The 27,370-nt window shown below is 35.8% G+C and overlaps 1 pseudogene; it reads left to right on the top strand.

Moving 5' to 3' along the window:
- Positions 1-1,397: 1,397 nt before the first annotated feature.
- LOC110707178 lies at positions 1,398-26,939 on the top strand (annotated as a pseudogene).
- Positions 26,940-27,370: the final 431 nt, after the last annotated feature.

Raw genomic sequence — 27,370 nt, 5'->3', positions numbered from 1 at the left:
ACTCACCCAGACCCAGCCTCACAGCCGTGTATGGTGTATCGGTGTATGTAGGGGTAAGTGAATTTGGGGATTTTTTTTTTTTTGCAAATGTAATTTACTTCTCAATTTGGGGATTTTTTTTGCTAAATCATTGAATACTTGAAAATTGAAATTCATATGCTAAATTCAATTGCTAATATACATTACGATTTACGAATTGCCAATGTTTTGTAAATTGCTGAAGTTTGGATATAATTATCTAATTTACTTCTCAAGTTCTCAATTTGGGGATTTTTTTTGTATTTCGTATGCTATTTTCATATGCTATGCTATTTTCTGCCTTTCGTTTCTGCCAATTCATATGCTATTTTCTGTATTTCGTTTCTGCCTTCTAGTTTTCATAATTTCATTTGCTATTTCGTTGATATGGGTTTGATTGATGAATATTATAGATCTTAGAGATAATTTATTTACATTGTTATGTTTAATATATGCTAATTTTTAATTCAATCGTGAAAATTTAGCCTTTAATTATTCTGTGTTTGAAGCATGATTTTGAGTTAAGTGATGTTTGGCGAACACTCTTTGATAATTTTATTTGTATAATTTTGAGTTCAGTGATGGTTTTGTATTGCTGATTAATTATATATAAAAAATTGAAATTAATCCTGTGACATGAATCTACTACACAATTTAACTCTAACTAAGCTACATTGAATTGAACATTTTTATTGTCGGCACATAAGAATTCTGTCAAGCCATAGCTAACGACAGTAATCTGCTACAATAATCTAAGTGAGCAATCAGAATGAGAAAAGCTTCGATAGTGAAACGATAATATTTAGCTACTTGAACTTAATATCCCTATTTGGTTAGTTTGGCAACTTATCAAATGAGAAATAAATGTAAGGTGGGATGTTGATCCATGTATTGGGTTAAGTCCTTAAGCTCTAGCGATGCGTGAAAGGATACAATGAAATATCATGGCCATTATCATTATTTTTCCGTCATTAAGTTAATATGTGCTGATTGTTGGCCTCTTTGACTAGTTGAATCCATATTTTAACTCTATAACAATGATAGTATGTAGCTTATTCAGTTTAAATAGTATATGTGCAATGTAATGCTTACTTGCTAATTAGAATATTGTAGCTTTTTTTTTAATGTTAACTTGTAATTTATTTAATGTGTTGCTTCTCTGCCATTGTATTAGCTTGATCAGATTTTATCGGTTATAGCTTTTTTTTTTTTTTTTTCATTTTTCTATGTGTAATCTATTTGTAATCCATAGTTTGAAATTATTTATGTACTGAATATTTAATTATTGTATTTTTATTCCTTTGTTAATTATGATTTCAAATTTCGGAAGTTTCGAACCCACACTTCGAAAATCCTGGTGACGCCACTGGTGAAACTGAAAACCAAAATCCACTTCCCATGCAAGGCCACTAAACCAACTCCTTCATCTCTCTCACCTCGTTACCTCTTTCGGGATACCGGTTCATTTTGCTGGATCCGCGACCCACAATCGCCAAGCAAAGCATCGTCTCCATGGTTGGGACCCTGATAGTTTAACTAAAATCCATTTTCATGACTTCCAACTCCCTCCCTATACCTCACATCCGGCTCCTTCTAAGCCCGGCCACTCTGTTCCATATCCTATGCACCTCTATCCACTTTTCGAGGCTGCTGCACTGCATCTCCGTGAGCCTATTTCTCAACTCGTACAGTAACTCTCAACTATGTTCAGGAGAGTCATTGTAATTCATGATATTGTAATGTCTTCAGTAGTCAAAGATGTAATATTTATCCCAAATACTGAGCTCTACTGTTTGATTCCTATTTCTACTTTTACCTTTTTCTTAAATTTCTGGGAAAAAGTTGCTGAGAAACCTTTTCAGCTAGATTCAACAGATATCCCAGAATACCTTCCCTCCAATGAATGGTGCACTCCACCAGAGATAGCCAGGTTTTTGACAAATCAAGTTACAACACATCCAGACCGGTAGAGGGCAAATATATTGAACTGTTTGAGAAGCTATCACCAAATGCTGAGAGAAAACATTTTGTACTTGGACCTTTTAATCCAAATAGCAGAAGTGGAAAACAAATACATCAGTGACTAGAATGGCTGGATGACCAAAAGAAATTTTTGGTGATATACTGATGAGTCTATTTTATATATATTTTTATTCCCCATCCCACAGTCATATTTGTGCTTATTTGAGCTCTGCGGAGCTATTTTTATTACTAATATACATTTTCTACTGTTTTTTGTAGAGTTGGCATTATTTTGTAGGAATTTGTAAAATTATGATAATTCCCGAGCTTATTGAGCCACTATGAAAATATCGAAGTATGATCGTATTTTATAACCATAATATTTGTAGTCCAAGGTCAAGCCAATTAAATTTGGTTCGGTGATTAAAGGTCCGGTTCGTTTGGAGTACTAATTTTATTACAAGTCCAATACTTGGATATCAAGAAGGAAATTGGGCCAACCTTGAGAGCAGCCCAAGACAAGACAAACTGCTGGGCGTGAGGATAGCGGGCCCGATCTGGCAGCCCATTGCTGATTAATTTCCTATTGATTGATTTGGCCAGGTTTAATTGTATGAGTTATGCAATATTGATTCGAGATTCGAGAGATGAGAATTGATGTTTAGGCTTAGTTTCAATAGGCATGTTAATATATAAATGGTTAGGTCAAGATTCGAGAGAGGCGATATAATACCGGTAGATTAATTCTGTGATTATAATACGTAGCGAAAGCCCTTTATAATCTGATTAATTTATGCATTGATGATTGATTGTTGTGTTTTACCCTGGAGTATTATTTATTGGTAAACCTATACCCTAGACCTTTTATTATTGATTATTCCCTTATTTAATTTGCTTAGTTTAATTGTTTGTTTAATTCCCACAATACAAATTGGTTACTTGATAATTTAGATTATAATAATTGATTAGGAATAAAAGAACATTGTTTCCCTGTGGATTCGACCCTACTTCTCTATCTACTTTAGTTAGAGGACTTAGGAATTACTTTTGATTAGGTGATACGACTAGAACCTGTCATATACGTATCTTTTGGATCATCAACATCAATGAGTTATAAGTAGATCAGGGAATTGGAAATAGGGTTAGAAAGAAGCGGGCAAAAGTTTGTATAGGTAATCGGAAACTCTGATACAGTTGTTGTTTTTGCAGAAGGTGAAAAGAGAAGACCTCAGCTACCAGAAGGGTATGAAGAGAGAGTGAAAAACAGAGGAATTGTGGTAGCAGACTAGGCTCCACAGCTAGAAATTCTAGCCCATCCATCAACAAGTGAGTTCATGAGTCACTGTGGGTGGAACTCGCGCGTGCATTGAGAGTATCAGCATGGGAGTGCCCATAGCAGCATGGCTTATGCATTCTGATCAGTAGCCAAGGAACACTGTTTTAGTAATAGATGTTCTAAAAATAGGTACACTAGTGAGGGATTGGGCACACCATGATCAGTTGGTAACGTCAACCACTATAGAGAATGCAGTTAGCATATTGATGGCTACAGAAGGAGGACAACAGATAAGGAAAAGAGCAACTGACCTTGGTGATTCTATTCGAGGATCACCTGCTAAAGGTGGTGCTGCTTGCAAGGAACGTAACTAGGACCCCTATTGCAGCTTCTTATGCAAGGCGCAAGCGTAGGAATATTTGAAGCGGCGTGGCTATTGCATTTCAGTTTTGCATTTCAAGTTTTGTTAAGGGAATTCTATTATGATAATAAATTCTGTTATGAGGGCATATTAGTCTTTGTATAAAACATAATACAACTCTGCTAGGAGGAATGCTTAGGTGTGCTTAGGCAGTTGCGTAATAAAGGTATTTAAGTTGTAATGAGGGTAATTAGCTGATCATCCAGAAAGTCGGTAGCTAATGTGGAGAGCACCTTCCTCTCAAAAGAAGGCCATTGTTGTGTTGTAAGGTTATACTGATTTTGCAATACAACCGTTAGCTACACTAATTATCTCTCTCTCTCCTCCCTATTCCCCCTGTTATTCTGAAATTGATCTAATACCTAGAAAATTGGTATCAGAGAAAATGGTTCCGGCGACCGAAAAATGGCTCCATTCACTAACGCTCAGCGTTTTGAGGCCTTGGAAACGGAGGTTGGTTCCGTGGACTCTAAGATTGCCCAGGCAATCACAGCTGCCATTAAAACGATTCGGCAGGACCTCGCACATCGTGATGCTGAGTTGGGCCAACGTCTAGCTCGACAAAGCCAAATAACTATTGGAGCAGTGGAGAATACGGTGCAGCAATTGCACACTAATGTTTTATCTTTGTCCCGAAAGGTCGGAGTGGCGTCGCTCGACCCGGATGGCAATTGTGTACACCCTGTGCACGGTGGAATTGGAGAGACTTATGGCCTATTTGAGGGAATTAGATCTCACCAGAATTCGGATCAGGCAGAAGATTCGGTGGCGGATGGAATTGTAGGTAATGGAATGGGATGACGATCGAAGAAGCTCGGTCTTCCCTCTTTCGATGGAACCAAATCAGATGGGTGGATCCTTCGGGCAAAGAGTTACTTCCACTTCTATCGATTGAGTGAGGGGGACAGTCTGGAAGCGGTGCTGGTGGCCCTCGACGGCGACGCACTCTTGTGGTTCCAATACCAACACAGGCGTCGCCGGATCCGGCGTTGGGAGGAGCTCAAGTCCCTCATCCTCCGGAAATTCCGTCTTCACGAGGAAGGAGGGTTGTACGAGCAATGGATGGCACTCCGGCAGTCTTCATGGACAGTGGCTGAGTATAACCGATGTTTTGTGGAGTTGATGGCACCTCTTTGAACGGTTCCTGAGATAGTAGCTCTTAGCAACTATCTAACTAGGTTAAATGAAGATATAAGGCCTGAAGTAAGGATGTTGAGGCCCAGGGATCTTGATGATGCCATTGAATTAGCCAACACTGCTGAAGAGAAAATTCGTTTTGGGCATAAATCCAGCTCAAACTACAAGGGCCAGAAAAATACCTCTTATAAAGAAAATCCCACCTACCAACCCAAACAACACCTAAACCATACCTACACCAACCTTCCCCTTAATTAGTGAACCACAAACACCTCCACCCAAACACAAGTCAAACAAAACCCGACCCTATACCCTTGAGGAATAAGGCGGTTGAGTGAGGCTGAGCTACGGCAGCAACGAGAGCACAGTCTCTGTTTCAGGTGCGATGAGAAGTGGAACATAAATCACCGTTGTAAGCAGCAGGAACTAAGTGTTCTGTTGGCTGTGGACGAGGAGGAGGAGGAGGAGGAGGTGGAAGAACGGGAGGAGCAAGCGGCGGCCGATTTGCAGATTGAGGCTTTGAGTTCTGAATCGCCGATAATTGCACCAACGTTGTCCCTGAATTCGGTGATGGGTCTCACGAATTCAAGAACCATGAGGCTACAAGGTGTCGTTAATGGAAAGGAGGTGGTACGGTGGTCATGGTGGATTTCAGCGTGATAGGCCGTCGTCGAGCCTACCAAAGATAATAACTCCTATCTTGGTCTCACTAACAATAGTAAGGGTAAGAAAGGGTCGAACCCAAGAGAGGCGTTGAATCAACCACCGAGTACTACCGTTTAAATAAGCTAAATGAATTCTAAATTGGGTTGGTTTTGAGTAACTTCTACTAGTTCAATTCAACTAAAGCTTAGAGGAAATTAACAATATTTAGAGGAATCTAGGGCTCGGGTTATACCACTCAACTTCATCACAAATCACAATTAGCATGCAACAATCAAGGTAAATTAATGGGATAAATTAGGGGAAGTCATCTAAGGCACCCAACTACTCTCTCAAGATAGAGGGATTACTTGAATCATGAATACAACCTACTCTCGTGGTTACATAGCATAAAACAAGTGTTAAGCATAATCACGATGACATAAACATTCCCTTGACCGGTAATTCCTATTCTCATGGCATTTCGGGTCAATCAAGCATAAGGGAGCTAACTCAAGTTCATCTCTCGATCCTTCGTTGAGGAAGCTTGGATAAATAGTTCTAGTAATGGCCATATACAAGAACTAAGCAATTAAACCACTTAAGCTCAACTAATTAACATCCCACAACAACCAAATTAGCACATGCAACAAGTAATTAGTGACTACATTGAGGGTTTTACCCAAACCCTAGAAATTGGACTACTCACAATCCATGGAGATAAAAGCAATTAAAGATTTCAAGCAATTCATGAACAAGTTCAAACTAAGGATTAAGCTAATTAACAATCTAAACATGCAAAAACTAGAAAATAATTAACAACAAAGTAAAGATAAGTAGAAAAGATGAGTAAGAAATGGTTACTATGAAGCTTCAAGGTGAGCAACAATGGTGGAACTTGTCTTCTACAATGGTTGAATTTGAATATTTCCAAGCTAATAATTAAGAACTAACTAATGATTTGAGAATTTAATGTTCTAAGACTACAAACTAAGAGAAAGCTCTAAAAACCTTGCTTGTTCGTACAAATGAGCCAAAAGGGGGTATTTATAAGACCACCAAATAAAAAGGACGGAGAAAACAAGAATCGGGCTTAACTGCAGGTCTGCACGGACGTGCCAGGTTTGGCACGGACGTGCTGCCTTATGCACGGTCGTGCAGGGCATGGCAGAAGCTACTGCTTAGGCTTGCAATCTTGCACGGACGTGCCAGTTATGGCACGGACGTGCAACCTCTTCTGCACGGACGTGCCAACTTAAGCACGGCCGTGCAGGCCTTGGCAGAATGTAGTTAACTTTCTGGAACCTCTTGCACGGACGTGCAAGGTCTGGCACGGCCGTGCGGGGTCTTCTAAAGCCCTTTTTCCATCTTTTCTTCTACATTGCTCCTTTTCTTGGCTTCTTTCTACCACCTTCTTGCTTCTAACCTCGGTTTTGTATCCACGGGCTTCATTTGGTTGTCTTTGAACCTGGAATCTCAACAAAAACACTAACAACCCGTGAAGCATAGGATACACAAAAATTGCATAATAATAGAGTAAAAGTGAACCAAAACACAAATTTTATCAAGTAAACTAGGTTCAAAAACACCCTAAAATCATATCAAATAGCAAGTTATCACAGCGCCACCCACAACTTTCTTTCTTCCAAAGCCGCCCAGTATTTGGGTTCGACTGTCACCGAAAGTGGTGATTTTGGAGTCACTCTAGGTAACACTGACGCGGTGCAGGGAACTGGAGAATTCAAAGGGGTGGTGCTCCACTTTCAAGGAATGACAATGATTGAGGATTTTTTGGTGTTACCTTTGGGTAACTCGGACATAATTTTGGGTGTCCAATGGTTGGAGAAATCGGGAACTATCTCGACCAATTGGAAGACACAGGTGATGAAGTTTCGAATTGGGGATGAAAGGTTGGTACTTCGAGGGGATCCGTCGTTGGGCCGGACAAGTATATCTCTTAAAGCTATGTTCCGATCTCTTCAGAGAGAACTAGATTCTTGATTGAATTGAACCTAATAACCGAAGAGAAGAACATGGAGTCCGGGAATTCAAAGATTCCTGACAGTTTGTGCCCATTCTGCACAAGTATCAGGGCACCTTCGAAATGTCGAACGATCTGCCACATCGGAGGGAAATTAAACACACCATCTTGTTAAAGGATGGTACTAATCCCATCAGCGTCCGGCCGTATCGGTACCCTAAGAGTCAGAAAACCGAGATTGAGAACTTGGTTGGTGACATGTTAAAGGCGGGAGTCATACGGCCCTCCACCGGCCCATACTCGAGCCCCGTATTACTGGTTAAGAAAAAAGATGGGTCGTGGCGGTTCTGTGTTGACTACCGCGCGTTGAACAAAAGCACAATCCCTAATAAGTTCCCGATCCCTACTATTGATGAACTTCTTGATGAACTCCATGGTGCCAAGATATTTTCAAAATTATACTTAAAATCTGGATATCACCAGATTAGGGTGAAGGACAGTGACGTTCCTAAAACAGCCTATAACTATGATTTTAAGCAAAGCTCTGTGTATATTTTATGCAGCATTGTAGCCCTAAAGACTGGAGATCGACAAATCAATAGAAAAGTTGATGTTACAAAATGATATGCATAATTTCTACCAACGAATGAAAACATACAAATGCCAAACATTAAATGAAGAAAATTCATTGCAAGATCAGAATACCTCAACAAGTATACTCTGAACCAAACTTGGCAATCATCTACATCACCTGAAAGTACGTAGTCGAATGCATACGAATGTGAAACAAAATTAGGGGAAAACCCCAATTGAGATCAAAGGGTCAAAGAATCGAAAATGGAAGATCCGAGAAAAATGGGATGTTGAAAGTGGAAGATCCAAAATTAGGAGAATTTAATACGGTGGTTTTTTTGGGTGGTTTCCATCCACCGTATTCCAACGGAGGTGGTTGGGGTCTCGTGTTTTTGGGTTTTGACCAAGGTGGTGGCTGGTGGGATGGGGTTAATTGTTGCCGGAGGTGGAGGTGTGGTGGGCGGAGGTCTGGCCGGAAATGCCATTCATGGAGGTGTGGAATTGAAAGGGAGGAAGAAGATAAAGAGGAAAGAAAAGAAACAAAAAAAAAGCTGATTTAAGTGGTCACATGCACAACACGTAACTTTTTTGGCCGGATTGTAGGTCAACGCCGGAGTTTGGTCAAAGGACCCTCCTCACAACCCAATAGCCATAAAAGGACCTTTAGTGCCCCCTTTTTCATAAAAGGACCTTCCACATAAGGTTAACCACTTAAAAGGACCTTTCTTGCAATTTTTTCTAATTAGAATGCAACATTACTCTTAGCCTTCTAACCCGAAATGCAACTCACACAATAAGTAGCATAAACAAGCTGGGAGTAGATGGCTAAACTACAGATTTTTGGCATTTAGCCATTTACCTGAATTATAGTGTTGCAATTAATATCAATGTGTAGAGTTGTTAATTCAAGTGACCGTGTGGGGTCGAATTGACTCACAAGGGGTCGGGTGATGTTACCAACTTTATGCCATGACCAGCTATTGATGCTACTCATGGCCTCATGCTAGACGCACCTCTACTTCCCATTAGGTCAATCGGAGCGCCCAAATGTGGCCAAATTACATGTTTCATCTGTAAAGTAGATTTAAAGGAAGATTGTTGGACTCATAAGGGAGTGTTCGGACTTACCTTGAAATGCGATTTCCCTAACTTTGTACTCCTTATTTGAAACTTTTTTTTTCTTTTCTACTTATGCAAATACGTTTGTTGTACGAGTACTTGTAATATAGGTTGATATAGATATACATACTGTTCTTTTTTTTCCACTCAATTATTGTACTTATTAGATTAAGAAAACTTCAAAATAGATGAGTGATTTTAAGAAATGGTGTAAAAAAAGTAGGTGAGTGCACGAATTAGCTAGAGACCGCCCCTAAGGCAATCTCTTTGGCTAATTTGAACGGGTCTTTTTAGCCAATTTTGTAGTAGCGCTTTTAACACATAGCAGCCCCACCGCCACCTCAATACTTGCCAAAACCAAACCACCCACCGCCACCCCAAACCACCAAATTAATCCAAATAAACACAAATTAATGCAAAAAAACACAAATTTATCCACAAAAAACACTAAATCTGCAAAAAAAACAAAAAAACAAAAAAAAAAGAAAAAAAAAAATCCACAAATACAAAATACATGAATATTAATCAAATCGAACAAAAATAATTGAAATTAAACATAAAAACCACTACCAAAAAGACGGCAATGGCAACACAAAACTGCGAAAATAAACAGAAAAAAAAATCAGAAGTTAAACAAAAACCATAAAAAAAATTAAAAAAAAATAAAAACCAAAATGATCAACATATATACCTTTTGAAAAAAAAATTCCTCTTCATTTTGTTTTATTGACCTAAGACAGCCGTAGAATAATGACGAATTAAAAACCATCACAATATTACACGGGTACAAAAAACTGTCGTAATGTTCAAAATTTACGTCAGTTTTGTCCGTCGTAGTTTGACCGGATTTTAGTATTGGATAAAGTAAAAAAGAGTGTCAAAATGTGTGAACATTGTATGGTAAGAGAGTAAAGGGGCCGGATGTGATGGTAAAGATAAATGAGCTCGAAATTGCGAAAAAAAACAACGTAAATGCCTCATTTTGTGTGTTGATAATTGCGACACTTTGACTTATGCATTATTCACATACACTATTTAGACTAGCTTTGACATTATTTAGGAAAATTATAATCACGTGAAATTTTGATAGATTCACCTTGATTTATACTTTTATAATATTAAATATTTTTACTTAGGATAAGTCTTGTATGTGGCTGCCACACGGTGTGGCCACATTGGTTTATAATAGTAATCTTCATTTATATGTATGAGTAATCCCATTTTTTCATACAAGTAATTCCATGTTGTTCATAAAAGTAATCCAAATTCATTATACGAGTAAAATCAAGTAATCTAGAAATAAGTAACCTCATTTGTTCATTCGAGTAACCCCTATTTTTTTGTTTTAAAAAAAGAAAGAATATTTCCACATATTTAAGAGAGTAACCCCTTTTTCTAGTTTAAGTAACCTACATATGTTAAGGTAACCTTATTTGCTCATTATCGTGACCCTATTACTTAATTAATTGCTTTATATGTATGTGATTATATTTAAGAGCTTGTTCTCTTCAACTTAATTTCAGTTTAGTTCAGCTCCAATCAGTTCAGTTCAGTTCCTAATTTCCTTCTCTCATAAACAATTCAATTCAATTCAGTTTAGTTTAGTTCATCTCCAATCAGTTCAGTTCAGTAAATCAGAACAGGCCCTAAGTGGTCACACCATGTGTCTAGCCACATAAAAGAATTTGTGTTCTACTTATTGATAATTAAAGAGATAGACGATTGAAATAATATATATTGACAAGTATGAAATGAGAAATATTGCCAGTAAAAAAATAACAAAGGAAACATTTTTTTGTCAAAAGAGATCGGATGGACAATTTTTTTGATCCTACGAATCTCATGCCCAAAAAAAAAGGAAAAGTCAATCACCTCAATTGTGAAAAAAAAAGTTACTCTGATTGATACTGTAGGACACAAAAAGTTAGAAAAGCTATAAACTACAAAAAAATAACTACATTCTGATTTGAAATTACTATTGTGCCTAAATTAATTGTACTTTGTGAGAAAGAGAGTGAAGGATATAATGAGTATATCACACTCCACCTAAGATATAAATTTTTGATAATATTGAGAGTTATAGCTTTTAATTTATGTGGGTAGGTAAGAAATAGGAGGGAAAATAACTATTAGGGTTTAAAAGTTGAATACTGAGAATGACTATATAAACACTAGTTAGCTACTCGTTCAACACATCAAACTTAGAAAGGATTGAGCTGCAAAAACGCTAACGTTGCACCACCCTCCCCGACATGGTTTTACGCCACTCTCCACTCGTCTTACTCATTGTCATAGTCGTTTCTAATATTTTAGTTGCCTGTGCCAAAATGATAATTTTTTGGTTGAATAAATCATTTATTTTTATAATTATAAGTATTTATATAATTTGTTAATTCATAAATAATCTTTATGTAATTTGTTAATTCATAAATATATGTAAAATAATGATATGTATCAACAAAAATGTATATTAAAGTGTTTCAATTACTTTAGGATGATTAATTTTGTAAGGTACCTGTAATACATGTATTTTTATACGTATTGTAATTATTATTAGTATTTCGTAGAGTATTTAAATATATATATATATATATATATATATATATATATATATATATATATTTACCGAATTCTATGTTTATATAAGTTAAATTAGTTGTCTTATTAATATTGTTGCAGCTGAAAAGCATAATATCTGAGAATTGTTACCTGATGATGTCGTAAGTCACTCGGTACCACTAGTGAGGCATGGGACATTTATTTCTGAAACCAGTTGTAGGGGAGTAAGGTTGATCGGCTATTAGATAATAAAAAAACTAGTGGAAAGAAACTTAGGTTAACAAAGGTTTTGGTTTTCAATGAAGAATTCTAGTTTGATTGTGATGAAGGCAAAAGAGATTAGCTAGGAGTTGACCAAAAAAGAAAAGGAAAACAAGCATTGTACTATGTTCCTGTAGTTTCCGTTATAGCAAGTATTTTTATTTAAATTTATACAATGTATGAGTATTATTTATTTTTATTTAGTTGATTTAGAAAATTAATTTTAGAATTTTTCCAAATTCCTTTAAATCTGTCTATTAACTTGTAGTTTGTTATGTGTAAGGACATGTTCCTCCTTCTGTTCCCGTACCTCACTTAACTATTGAAGAGATAAATAGTCCTGATCATTTGAATCGTGATCTTCTCTTTCTTCTATATGTTGACGATGATGGGTATGTGAAATTATTAATTCTTGATTTATTTTAAGTAATTTATGTTCAATATTTTTTTATAATATATATAAACAATTAGTGTTATTAATTTCTATTAATTTTTATAAAGATATGGCAAATAATCAACCATATACTCGTATATGTTTTGTGAAATAAAAAAAATTTATTGGTGTATATTTGTTTAAAAAAATATTGTTATACATGTTTTAGGCATTTAATTCAAAGCATTAGTATTATATAAGAGTAATTAGAAGGCACTCTTGAAAACCAATGTTTTGTAGACAAAAGAAGATTACATGAAGCAATTAGGGAAAATCAGTTGTCATGTTACTAAACCTTAACCAGCCATTGCTAGAAAGTCAACAAACATAATCAGAAGTAACTTCAGTCACAATTCAACCTATAAAAGCCTGAACAACAACATAATGACATTTAAAGTTTAATACATGACATTAGACACAACCTATTCCCATACTTAAATCATTACCAATCCAACTTAACAAATCTAGAAAGTTGAAACTTTTTCCTTTAAATCTAACTCCATCCTTCAAATCTCTTGTTACCGGGTTCTTTTTCATTTTTTTTCCATCATTCAAGTCTTCTTTAGTTTTGTAGGACAAAAAATACAATTGTATCCCTCCTATTTAAGCTAAACATCCTGAAACAATTTTAACATTGTAGATTAGTTACATAATATTCAAAGCATTAGTCAACAAACATAATCAGCCAGCCATCGTCATCCATAACTTGCCTAGTATTCGCAGCAGATGAATTCTGCAAAGACATCAGAGAAAAAGATTAACCAAACCAAATCCTCGTAGTCGCTGCAGATGAATTCTTCAATGACGATATAAACACTAGTTAGCTACTCGTTCAACTAACCCTTCAAGCTTAGAAGGGATCGAGCTGCAAAGACGGTTGCACAACCCTCCCTGGCCCGGTTTTATGCCGCTCTCCTATTGTCTTACTCACTGTCATAGTCGTTTCTGATATTTTTTGGTTGAATAAATCATTTATTTTTATAATTATAAGTATTTATATAATTTGTTAATTCATAAATAATCTTTATGTAATTTGTTAATTCATAAATATTTATGTAAAATAATGATATGTATCAACAAAAATATATATTAAAGTGTTTCAATTACTTTAGGATGATTAATTTTGTAAGGTACCTGTAATGCATGTATTTTTATACGTATTGTAATTATTATTAGTATTTCGTAGAGTATTTAAATATATATATATATATATATATATATTTATATTTACCGAATTCTATATTTATATAAGTTAAATTAGTTGTCTTTAAATTGTTTATAGCAGGGTGTTATTAATATTGTTGCAGCTGAAAAGCATAATATCTGAGAATTGTTACCTGATGATGTTGTAAGTCACTCGGTACTACTAGTGGGGCATGGGACATTTATTTCTGAAACTAGTTGTAAGGGAGTAAGGTTGATCGGCTATTAGATAATAAAAAAAAACTAGTGGAAAGAAACTTAGGTTAACAAAGGTTTTGGTTTTCAATGAAGAATTCAAGTTTGATTATGATGAAGGCAAAAAGATTAGTCGGGAGTTGACCAAAAAAGAAAAGGAAGACAAGCATGGTACTATGTTCCTGTAGTTTCCGTTATAGCAAGTATTTTTATTTAAATTTATATAATGTATGAGTATTATTTATTTTTATTTAGTTGATTTAGAAAATTAATTTTAGAATTTTTCCAAATTCCTTTAAATCTGTCTATTAACTTGTAGTTTGTTATGTGTAAGGACATGTTCCTCCTTCTGTTCCCGTACCTCACTTGACTATTGAAGAGATAAAAAGTCCTGATCATTTGAATCGTGATCTTCTCTTTCTTCTATATGTTGACGATGATGGGTATGTGAAATTATTAATTCTTGATTTATTTTAAGTAATTTATGTTCAATATTTTTTTATAATATATATAAACAATTAGTGTTATTAATTTCTATTAATTTTTATAAAGGTATGGCAAATAATCAACCATATACTCGTATATGTTTTGTGAAATAAAAAAAAATTATTGGTGTATATTTGTTTAAAAAAATATTGTTATACATGTTTTAGGCATTTAATTCAAAGCATTAGTATTACATAAGAGTAATTAGAAGGCACTCTTGAAAACCAATGTTTTGTAGACAAAAGAAGATTACATGAAGCAATTAGGGAAAATCAGTTGTCATGTTACTAAACCTTAACCAGCCATTGCTAGAAAGTCAACAAACATAATCAGAAGTAACTTCAGTCACAATTCAACCTATAAAAGCCTGAACAACAACATAATGACATTTAAAGTTTAATACATGACATTAGACACAACCTATTCCCATACTTAAATCATTACCAATCCAACTTAACAAATCTAGAAAGTTGAAACTTTTTCCTTTAAATCTAACTCCATCCTTCAAATCTCTTGTTACCGGGTTCTTTTTCATTTTTTTTCCATCATTCAAGTCTTCTTTAGTTTTGTAGGACAAAAAATACAATTGTATCCCTCCTATTTAAGCTAAACATCCTGAAACAATTTTAACATTGTAGATTAGTTACATAATATTCAAAGCATTAGTCAACAAACATAATCAGCCAGCCATCGTCATCCATAACTTGCCTAGTATTCGCAGCAGATGAATTCTGCAAAGACATCATAGAAAAAGATTAACCAAACCAAATCCTCGTAGTCGCTACAGATGAATTCTGCAATGACGATATAAACACTAGTTAGCTACTCGTTCAACTAACCCTTCAAGCTTAGAAGGGATCGAGCTGCAAAGACGGTTGCACAACCCTCCCTGGCCCGGTTTTACGCCGCTCTCCTATTGTCTTACTCATTGTCATAGTCGTTTCTGATATTTTTTGGTTGAATAAATCATTTATTTTTATAATTATAAGTATTTATATAATTTGTTAATTCATAAATATTTATGTGAAATAATGATATGTATCAACAAAAATGTACATTAAAGTGTTTCAATTACTCTAGGATGATTAATTTTGTAAGGTACCTGTAATACATGTATTTTTTTACGTATTGTAATTATTATTAGTATTTCGTAGCAGATGAATTCTGCAATTACGATATAAACACTAGTTAGCTACTCTTTCAACCCTTCAAGCTTAGAAGGGATCGAGCTGCAAAGACGCTAACATTGCACCACCCTCCCCGGCCCGGTTTTACGCTGCTCTCCTATTGTCTTACTCATTGTCATTGGCGTTTCTGATATTTTGGTAGTTTGAGGCAAAATATAATATTTTTGTTCAATAAATCATTTGTTTTTATAATTATAAATATTTACGTAATTTGTTAATTCATAAATATTTATGTAAAATAATGATATGTATCAATAAAAATTTATATTAAATTGTTTCAATTACTTTAGGATGATTAATTTTGTAGGGTACCTGTAACACCCCGTATTTTTATACGTATTTTAATTAGTATTAGTATTTCGTAAAGTATATATATTTACCGAATTCTACATTTATATAAATTAAATTAGTTGTCTTTGAATTGTTTGTAGGAGGGTCTTATTAATATTGTTGCAACCGAAAAGCATAATATCCCATAATTGTTATCTGATGATGTTGTAAGTCATTCGGTACTACTGGTGGGGCGTGGGACATTTATTTCTGAAACCAATTGTAAGGGAGTAAGGTCAATCGGCTATTAGATAATAAAAAACTAGTGGAAAGAAACTTGGGTTAACAAAGGTTTTGGTTTTCAATCAAGAATTCAAGTTTGATTGAGATGAAGACAAACGAGATTAGTCAGGAGTTGCCAAAAAAGAAAAAGAAGACAAGCATGTACTATGTTCCTGTAGTTCACGTTATAGCAAGTATTTTTATTTAAATTTATATAGTGTACGAGTATTATTTATTTTTATTTAGTTGATTTAGAAAATTAATTTTAGAATTTTTCCAAATTCCTCTAAATCTGTCTATTAACTTGTAGTTTTGTTATGTGTAAGGACATGTTCCTCCTTCTTTTGCCGTACCTCACTTGACTATTGAAGAGATAGTGGACTTTATAAAAAGTCCTGATCATTTGTATCGTGATCTTCTCTTTCTTCTATATGTTGACGATGATGGGTATGTTAAATTTATTAATACTTGATTTATTTTAAGTAATTTATGTTCAATATTTTTTTATAATATATATAAACAATTATTGTTATTAATTTCTATAAATTTTATAAATATATGGCAAAGAATCAACCATATACTCGTATCTGTTTTGTGAAATAAAAAAAAATTATTGGTATATATTTGTTTAAAAAAAATTGTCATACATGTTTTAGGCATTTAATTCAAAGCATTAGTATTACATAAGATTAATTAGAAAGCACTCTTGAAAACCAATGTTTTGTAGATAAAAGAAGATAACATGAAGCAATAAGGGAAAATCAGCTGTCATGTTACTAAACCTTAACCAGCCATTGCTAGAAAGTCAACAAACATAATCAGAAATAACTTTAGACACAATTCAACCTATAAAAACCTGAATAACAACAAAATGACATTCAAAGTTTAATACATGCCATTAGACACAACCTATTCCCATACTTAAATCATTACCAATCCAACTTAACAAATCTAGAAAGTTGAAACTTTTTCCTTTAAATCTAACTCCATCCTTCAAATCTCTTGTTACCGGGTTCTTTTTCATTTTTTTTTCCATCATTCAAGTCTTCTTTAGTTTTGTAGGACAAAAATACAATTGTATCCCTCCTATTTAAGCTAAACATCCTGAAACAATTTTAACATTGTAGATTAGTTACATAATATTCAAAGCATTAGTCAACAAACATAATCAGCCAGCCATCGTCATCCATAACTTGCCTAGTAGTCGCAGCAGATGAATTCTGCAAAGACATCATAGAAAGATTAACCAAACCAAATCCTCGTAGTCGCAGCAGATGAATTCTGCAATGACGATATAAACACTAGTTAGCTACTCGTTCAACTAACCCTTCAAGCTTAGAAGGGATCGAGCTGCAAAGATACTAACATTGCACCACCCTCCCCGGCCCGATTTTATGCTGCTCTCCTATTGTCTTACTCGTTGTCATAGTCGTTTCTGATATTTTGGTGGTCTGAGGCAAAATATAATATTTTTGTTGAATAAATCATTTGTTTTTATAATTATAAATATTTACGTAATTTGTTAATTCATAAATAATGTTTATGTAATTTGTTAATTCATAAATATTTATGTAAAATAATGATATGTATCAACAAAAATGTATATTAAATTGTTTCAATTACTTTAGGATGATTAATTTTGTAGGGTACCTGTAATACCCCGTATTTTTATACGTATTTTAATTAGTATTAGTATTTCGTGAAGTATATATTTACCGAATTCTATATTTATATAAATTAAATTAGTTGTCTTTAAATTGTTTGTAGGAGGGTCTTATTGATATTGTTGCAGCCGAAAAGCATAATATCCCATAATTGTTACCTGATGATGTTGTAAGTCACTCGGTACTACTGGTGGGGCATGGGACATTTATTTCTGAAACCAGTTGTAGGGGAGTAAGGAAAATCGGCTATTAAATAATAAAAAACCAGTGGAAAGAAACTTGGGCTAACAAAGGTTTTGGTTTTCAATCAAGAATTCAAGTTTGATTGAGATGAAGGCAAAAGAGATTGGTCGGGAGTTGACCGAAAAAGAAAAGGAAGACGAGACATGGTACTATGTTCCTGTATTTCCCGTTATAGTAAGTATTTTTATTTAAATTTATATACTGTACGAGTATTATTTATTTTTATTTAGTTGATTTAGGAAATTAATTTTAGAATTTTTCCAAATTCCTTTAAATTTGTCTATTAACTTGTAGTTTGTTATGTGTAGGGACATTAACTTGCTATTTTATATGATTTTAGGGTGTTTTTGAACCTAGTTTACTTGATAAATTTGTGTTTTGGTTCACTTTTACTCTATTGTTATGCAATTTTTGGTTATCCTATGCTTCACGGGTTGTTAGTGTTTTTGTTGAGATTTTAGGTCCAAAGACAACCAAATGAAGCATATGGATATTGAACCGAGGTTAGAAGCAAGAAGATGATGAAAGAAGCCAAGGAAAGGAGCAAAACCGAAGAAAAGGTGAAGAGAAGGGCTTAGAAGACCCTGCACGGCCGTGCAAGACCTTGCACGTCCGTGCAGGACTACTCTAGAAAGTCAAGACCTTCTGCCTGAGCATGCACGTCCGTGCAGATTTATGCACGTCCATGCAAGATATTCAGCACGTCCGTGCAGGAGTGCTCCAGAAAGTCAGAACCTTCTGCCAAGGCCTGCACGGTCGTCCTTTATTTAGTTGGCACGTCCGTGTAGAAGAGGCTACACGTCCGTGCCATAACTGGCACGTCCGTGCAGGATTTCCAGCCTAAACAGTAGTTACTGCCATGCCCTGCACGTCCGCGCCAGACCTGGCACGTCCGTGCAGACTTGCAGTCGAACTCTTTCCTCGTTTTCTCCGTTCTTTTTATTTGGGGGTCTTATAAATACCCCCTTTGAGCTCATTTGTACTGATTATCAAGGTTTTTAGAGCTTTTCTCTTAGTTTGTAATCTTAGAACATTAAGTTCTCAAATCATTAGTTAGATTCCAATTATTAGCTTGGAAATATTCAAATTCAATCATTGAAGAAGACAAGTTCCATCATAGTTGCTCACCTTGAAGCTTCATAGTAACTATTCCTTACTCTTCTTTTCCATTTCTCTCTACTTTGCTGTTAATTACTTGCTTAATTCTTGCATTCTTAGATTGTTAATTAGCTTAATCCTTAGTTTGAACTTGTTCACGAATTTCTTAAAATCTTTAATTGCTTTAATCTCCATGGATTGTGAGTAGTCTAATTTCTAGGGTTTGGGTAAAACCCTCAATGTAGTCACTAATTACCTGTTGCATGTAATAATTTGGTAATTATTGGGTGTTGATTAGTTGAGCTTAGGTGGTTTAATTGTTTATGTTCTTGTATATGGCCATTGCTAGATTTATTTATCCAAGCTTTCTCAACGAAGGATCGAGAGATGAACTTGAGTCAGCTCCCTTATGCTTAATTGACTTGAAATGCCATAAGAATAGGAAATTCCGGTCAAGGGAATGTTTATGTCATCGTGATTATGTTTCAACACTTGTTTTATGCTTTGTCACCACAAGAGTAGGTTGTTTTCATGATTTAAGTAATCCCTCTAGCTTGAGAGAGTAGTTGGGTGCCTTAGATGACTTCCCCTAATTTATCCCCTTAATTTACCTTGATTGTTGCATGCTAATTGTGATTTGTGATGAATTTGAGTGGTATAACCCGAGCCTTATATTCCTCTAAGTATTGTTAATCTCCTCTTAGCTTTAGTTGAATTGAACTAGTAGAAGTTACTCAAGACCAAACAAATTTCGACTTCATTTAGCTTATTTAAACGATAGTATCTCGGTGGTTGATTCAACGCCTCTCTTGGGTTCGACCCTTTCTTACCCTTGCTATTAGTTAGTGAGACCAAGATAAGATTTATATTTTGGTAGGCTCGACGACGGTCTATCAGACATGTTCCTCCTCCTATTCACGTACCTCACTTGACTATGAAGAGATGGTGGACTTTATAAAAAGTCCTGATCATTTGCATCGTGATCTTCTCTTTCTTCTATATGTTGATGATGATGGGTATGTGAAATTATTAATATTTGATTTATTTTAAGTAATTTATGTTCAATATTTTTTTATAATATATATAAACAATTAGTGTTATTAATTTCTATTTATTTTTATAAAGGTATGGCAAAGAATCAACCCTATACTCGTATATGTTTTGTGAAATAAAAAAATTTATTGGTATATATTTGTTAAAAAAATATTGTTATACATGTTTCAGGCATTTAATTCAAAGCATTAGTATTACATAAGAGTAATTAGAGGGCACTCTTGAAAACCAATGTTTTGTAGACAAAAGAAGATAACATGAAGCAATAAGGGAAAATCAGCTATCATGTTACCAAACCTTAACCAGCCAATGCTAGAAAGTCAACAAACATAATCAGAAGTATCTTTGGTCAGAATTCAACCCATAAAAGCCTGAACAACAACAAAATGACATTCAAAGTTTAATACATGCCATTAGACACAACCTATTCCCATACTTAAATCATTACCAATCCAACTTAACAAATCTAGAAAGTTGAAATTTTTCCCTTTAAATCTAACTCCATCCTTCAAATCTCATGTTACCGGGTTCTTTTTCTTTATTTTTCCATCATTCAAGTCTTCTTAGCTTTGTAGGACAAAAATACAATTGTATCCCTCCTATTTAAGCTAAACTCTCTAAAACAATTTTAACATTGTAGATTAGTTACATAATATTCAAAGCATTAGTCAACAAACATAATCAGCCAGTCAATCGTTATCCATAACTTGCCTCGTAGTCGTAGCAAATGAATTTTGCAAAGACATCATAGAAAGTTTAACCAAACCAAATCCTCATATGCACTATAATCAATTTATAATGCTAAAATTATAGGCACGGTTGGAATGAGTCACCAGGAGAAAAAATCGTCAAGCAACATGTTGGCTTCCTATAAGAGTTAAAGTCCCTATATAACATTGTCTAGAAGTAGCTAAGGTATCATAGTAATATACTATAAACACAGATTTTATAATTTTCTGTGCCTACACATAGATCATTTGTTTAAAATGAACAACTTGTTTGTTTCCATTTACTCGATAAAGACTTAGTCACTTAGAATATGGATCTAAATCCTCACATCTGAGATATATAGCATGATTATACTTCATAATATACATTGTTTTTATTACATAGGAGTAATGCTAGTAATTAAAAACATGGTAACATGCTGAGAATAAAGACACACGAAACTATGTAGTACAAAGATTACAAACAAGCAAATATACTTCGTACTATCCAAGAATAACAAAACTGCTAACAATAGGAACAGCCCTGCTGCAATCAAGACAGTCATCAGAAGATCAAGCAGTTAAAGAGTAACATCCAGGAGTGTAACAATATTGCTTACTCAAATTTGACCAATTGAACATAGCGAGGATATAATGCACAAAATCTCCTTTTGTCTAACAATGGAAATTTGGTAAAATGAGACCTGAACGCAGACATCATTTTCCTTTCTTGCTCAGCACAACCTAAACTACAAGAGAAGGTTCACTTCTTGATGCTTTGATTTACTGAATAGAACTGAACTGAGATGAGCTGAACTGAACTGAACTGTTTATGAGAGAAGGAAATTAGGAACTGAACTGAACTAAAGTTAAGCTGAAGAGAACAAGCCCTAATACACAATATTGCTACACATATAAGTACACATACTACATATTATAATTATCCCTCCATGATCTCTTTATTATCACCAAATGATCGATACTTAACAAATAATCCCGATAACTTGGGGAACCGCACGTAACGCGCGTGAGTCCACAACTAGTAAAGTTAAAAATAAGGAGCAACACCAAATGATTTGATTATCATGTCCACAACTAATTTTAAAGACTTAACATACTACATTTGACTTAATCAACAAATTAATAAACATGTGTTCCCATATAGAAGGAATTACCGTTCAACATTGCATCCTATATATTGTCACAAAATTTAAGAGGTAAAATAAGTTAGGGCTCGTTTGGTTGAATAAGCAGGGAAATGCAAATTCCTTGAAAATTTATATTTCCATGTAATTGGAATTCCTAAGAAATGTCAAATTGTGTTTGGTTTAATCATGGGAAGTGGAAATTCACATGAGAAGTTTACTTACCTAGGTCTCCCTAGGTAATTAAATTCTAATCAAATTCCTCTATTTTGTGGGAAGTGGAACTTCCTAGAAATTTTTATTTCCATGAATTTGTCAACCAAACAACACCTTATTCCCAATCAATTGAATTATGTGTATATGGATATAAAAAGAAAAAAAAATGGTCCCAAGGATAATTAAACATCTAATGGCCTAAACTAGCAATGCTAGATAAAATCAATGGTTAATAAAGATTATAAACTTGAGCATAGAGTATTAATAGAGGTGTCAATTCGGATGTGAGGGTCAGATTCGGTGAGGTCAGGACTAATTTCAAACTTGAGTCATGCTAAATTATTGTGCTCATAAGTAGACACTTTAAAATGTCTCCCCGACTGAAACCCGATGATGAGTAAAACATTTTATCGCCATTTGATTTGAGTAAAGTGTTGAAATAAAGGAGTACTTAATTTTATTTCTAAATCCAATCCATTTTACTTTTCTAGCCCATACCTATTTCAATTTCAAACCCAAACCATTTATTTTAATACTTTCTATTTTTATTCTTAAGCCCAAATTTAGATATTCAATTATCATCCGATTTACAAAACAATCCGAGTTTGATACGATTTTCTAGAACTCCTCAACGTGTACAAAGCCGGCTAAAACAGATAAGTTTCCACATAGGAATGCGTGAAAGAGATAAAATATTAATATTCCATATTTTGCAAAACGTCGTCACGCGACATTTTCATCTCGTCGCGCCAGAAAACTCCGTCACGGCGCGATGGTCATTTTGTTCTGGCACCAACTTTTCTATCTTTTTCCCGAATTTATTCCTATAAATACTGTAGCCTTTCGAGGGTTATGGGCATCATTTTCTGCTCACATTCTCCCTAATACTCTTGTTCCTTAATATCTCATCTCTCAAATCTTTTACAATTCCTCTTTCTAGATATACATACTGGACTTACCTTGAAATGCGATTTCCCTAACTTTGTACTCCTTATTTGAAACCTTTTTTTTTTTCCTTTTCTACTTATGCAAATACGTATGTCGTACAAGTAAAACTTGTAATATCGGTTGATATAGATATACATACTTCCGCACTCACGAGGGCCATTACGAGTTTTTGGTGATGCCATTTGGGCTCACCAATGCTCTGGCGACTTTCCAGAGTTTAATGTACATTGTTTTCAGGCCGTATTTACGAAAGTTTACTCTGGTTTTCTTTGATGATGTGTTGGTTTACAGTAGGAATATTGATGAGCATTGTGAGCATTTGTCACTGGTCTTTGAAGTTTTGCAGGAACATCAACTTTATGCCAACAAGAAGAAGTGTGATTTCGGGCAAGAAAGAGTTGCCTATTTAGGGCATGTTATCTCTGGGCAGGGTGTGGAAGTGGATCAGGAAAGTGCAGGCTATGCTTGGGTGGCCTCAACCTCGGTGTTTGAAAGAGTTGAGGGGGTTTTTGGGGCTAACCGGATATTACAAGAAATTCATCCGGAACTACGCCCAAATCGCTCACCCATTCACGGATCAGTTGAAGAAGAACAATTTCGGGTGGAATGAGTCGGCTACCATGGCTTTTCAGACCCTAAAACAGGCCAGACTCAAGCCCCTGTTCTGACCATGCCCAATTTTTAAAAAACATTCATTCTGGAAACGGACGCCTGTGGTCACAGTGTTGGTGTCGTGCTCCTCCAACTTGGACACCCGATTGCTTACTTTAACAAACTGTTGGGCAGCAGGGCGCAAGGCAAGCCAATCTACAAAAAGGAGTTGATGGCAATTGTTATGGCGGTTCAGAAGTGGCGCTATTACCTTCTGGGCAAGACCTTTGTGGTTTGAACAGATCAAAAAAGTTTGAAGTTCCTGTTGGAACAACGGGAAGTGGGTCAGGCTTATCAGAAATGGGTAGGTAAATTGCTGGGCTATTCTTTTGAGATTCATTATAAATCGGGAACCAGCAATGTTGTGGCCGATGCCTTGTCTCGGAAATTTGCCCCTGACATTTCTTGCTCCACCATGGTTTCAGCTTGTGGGTTCCAGTGGTCTCAAATTCAAGAGCTGGTACAAAAAGATGCTTTCATTGCCAAATTGATGCTTAACCTGCAGCAGGAGGTTCACACACTGAAGTGGTTCACTCTTGAGGGCAACATTCTGAAGTACAAAGGTCGGGTAGTATTTCCCAGACACTCCAAGTTCACCTCTGCTCTTATGCTTGAGTATCATGTTTCCTTAGTTGGTGGGCACACTAGAGAATATAAAATGTACCAACGATTGGCCACCGAATGGTACTGGATTGGGATGCGTAAAGATGTGATGGAATATGTGAAGGCATGCACCATCTGCCAGAGGAACAAAGCCTCCACGGTCAGCCCTTTAGGCTTGCTTCAACCTCTTCCAATTCCAGATAAAGTTTGGGAAGATGTGTCAATAGACTTTATAGAAGGTCTTTTAAGGTCGGCTGGCTGGGATACGGTGTTGGTTGTGGTGGATAGGCTATCTAAATATGCCCACTTCATCCTCTTGAAGCACCCGTTCACAGCCCCTGTGGTTGCTCAGGTGTTTGTCAAGGAAATCGTGAGACTCTGTGGCATACCAAACACGATCGTATCGGATAGGGACAAAACCTTTGTAAGTTCATTTTGGAAGGAATTATTTTATAAATTGCAAGGAACATGTTGGATATTTAGAGTGTTGATGGTTGCACGCTCACGAACCATGAGGAGCGCCCGCGCAAGGTAGGCACGGCCGCGCAGAGAATGCGCCTAAACCGCGTACCTCTCTGGAATTTGGAACTTTGGAAGGGTAAGGTTGGCGCGCCCGCGCGTCCTAGAGGCACGCCCGCGCTGCTGGTCGCGCCTAAACCGCGCCCCCTTCTGCCTTCCTGTGGAAATTTCGCAGGTTTTGTGAGGAGCGCCCGCTCCTCCTTGGGGCGCGCCTGCGCCACCCTGTTTTGCGGTTTTTTTCTGACGATTGAGTCTTTATTAAAGGTTTGATTTCGTGAAAGCTTTTACACGGAAGAAATTATTCGGTATCTCTCCAAAGTAATTCTCCACAATTTTCTCTCAAACTTCTTGCAAACTTGTGTGAGAAATCTCTTCCAATTAATCCAATTTTGTGAATTAATCATCTTCAATTCGATTCTTAGTGCAAAGAACGATTGGCTGTCTTTTGTATCTCAAAGAGTATTTCCGGATTGAACCCAAGCACCGTTGTGGGGGAAATTAAACTCTTTAGGAAAGTGTTCACACGCCTAAGACAGTGTATCAAGGATTGAGACTCAAGTGGTCATTGTATTTCTCATGTTCATGTTCATTCTCAAGGCTTGGAGTTGAGGCAAGTGTAATATATTTCACATTAGTGTTTTTCTTAGTATTTTCTGTAATACTTTGATAATTCGGTGTTTGGTTGTAATATACTGAGTAATATTGATTGTTGTATAATCGAGTTGAATTATACTTCTTTTAGGTTTTGTTCCCACATTAATAAGTAGTTCTTGTTCTTGAATTACTGAAAACCTAACAGAACACAGCTAGCTTAGAGCACCGCCTACCACCCTCAATCCGATGGACAAACCGAGGTGATTAACAAGGGGATTGAATCGTACTTGAGATGCTTTGTCAATGGAAAACCCAAGTCTTGGTCTTCTTGGATTCCTTGGGCGGAATATTGGTACAACACATCCTTTCACACCTCCACCCTTCGCACTCCATTTAAGGTGTTGTATGGCAGGGATCCCCCTCGTTTAGTGAGGTTCACTCCCGGTTCAACTGTTGTTTCGTCAATTGAGGAACAGTTGCTGGATCGTGATGCCACTTTGGATGATCTTAAGTTCCACCTCCTCGAGGCTCAAGAGTACATGAGGGATTATGAGAACAAGAAGCGGAGAGATGGGCGGTTTGAAGTTGGAGATTGGGTGTTCTTGAAATTGCAGCCATACCGCCAGCATTCAGTGGCTCGTAGAGGATATCTGAAGCTTTCCCCTAGATTCTATGGGCCTTATAAGGTGGTACAGCGTGTGGGAACCGTGGCTTACAAGCTGGAATTGCCGGCGGGGGCTAAGATCCATCCGGTCTTTCATATTTCACAGCTAAAGAAAGCCCATGGACAGCATTTTAATCCCACTCCCTTACCCTCCCAACTCACGACTGAGTTAATTTTGGAAGTGGAACCTAAGGCGTGGTAGGGGTCAGGAACAAGCAACAGGGTACACAACTCTGATGGAAGTTCTTATCAAGTGGAAGAATTTGGCTGACTTTGAGGCCACTTGGGAGTTTTACGCTGACATTTATGATACATTTCCAGCCTTCCACCTTGAGGACAAGGTGAAACTTGTCGCGGGGGGGTATTGCAAGGAACGTAACTAGGCCCCCTATTACAGCTACTTATGCAAGGCGCAAGCGTAGGAATATTTGAAGCAGCGTCGCTATTGCATTTCAGTTTTGCATTTCAAGTTTTGTTAAGGGCATTCTGTTATGATAATAAATTCTGTTATGAGGGCATATTAGTCTTTGTATAAAACAGAATATAACTCTGTTAGGAGGAATGCTTAGGTGTGCTTAGGCAGTTGCGTAATAAAGCTATTTAAGCTGTAATGAGGGTAATTAGCTGATCATCCAGAAAGTGTGTAGCTAATGTGGAGAGCACCTTCCTCTCAAAAGAAGGCCATTGTTGTGTTGTAAGGTTACACTGATTTTGCAATACAACCGTTAGCTGCTCTCCTCCCTATTCCTCCTGTATTTCTGAAATTGATCCAATACCTAGCACTGCTCATTTAGAAATGTGTTCTTTCATAGCTCATATCACCAGATAATCATCTAGCTAAATATGCTTCAGCAAAAGAAAACATAGATAACTCTATGAGGGCATGTTTGTTCTTAATGTATGTTATCATGGTATCTGGTAAATTTAACTCATAACGCCAGAAAGGTTGCAGTCTTTTTTTTTTTTTAAAGACAAATGTTCAGTTTTTTTAGTATTATGAAAACATGTGTATTGTTCTCCACATTTACTTCAATTCTATATTTCTAACATCTGAAATTAAAACTTATATTATTGGTACAAAAATAAGTATGTACCTGTGCCTTGCCAAGTTCTAAACTTTAGAAACCTACCAAATCAAGTGCCGATGTCATATCATAATCGATGTATCAGTGCATCAAACATATCACTTCAGCACCTCTGTACCAATCCATTAGACAAAGAAGCTTTTAATATTTTAGGTTGGTAGGTAGTCTCATCCAA

Source organism: Chenopodium quinoa, unplaced genomic scaffold (genome assembly GCF_001683475.1).
Source record: "Chenopodium quinoa cultivar QQ74 unplaced genomic scaffold, ASM168347v1, whole genome shotgun sequence".
Classification (NCBI taxonomy): Eukaryota; Viridiplantae; Streptophyta; class Magnoliopsida; order Caryophyllales; family Amaranthaceae; genus Chenopodium; species Chenopodium quinoa.
The sequence above is the reverse complement of the archived record's forward strand: the minus strand, read 5'-3'. Positions and strand labels throughout refer to the sequence as shown.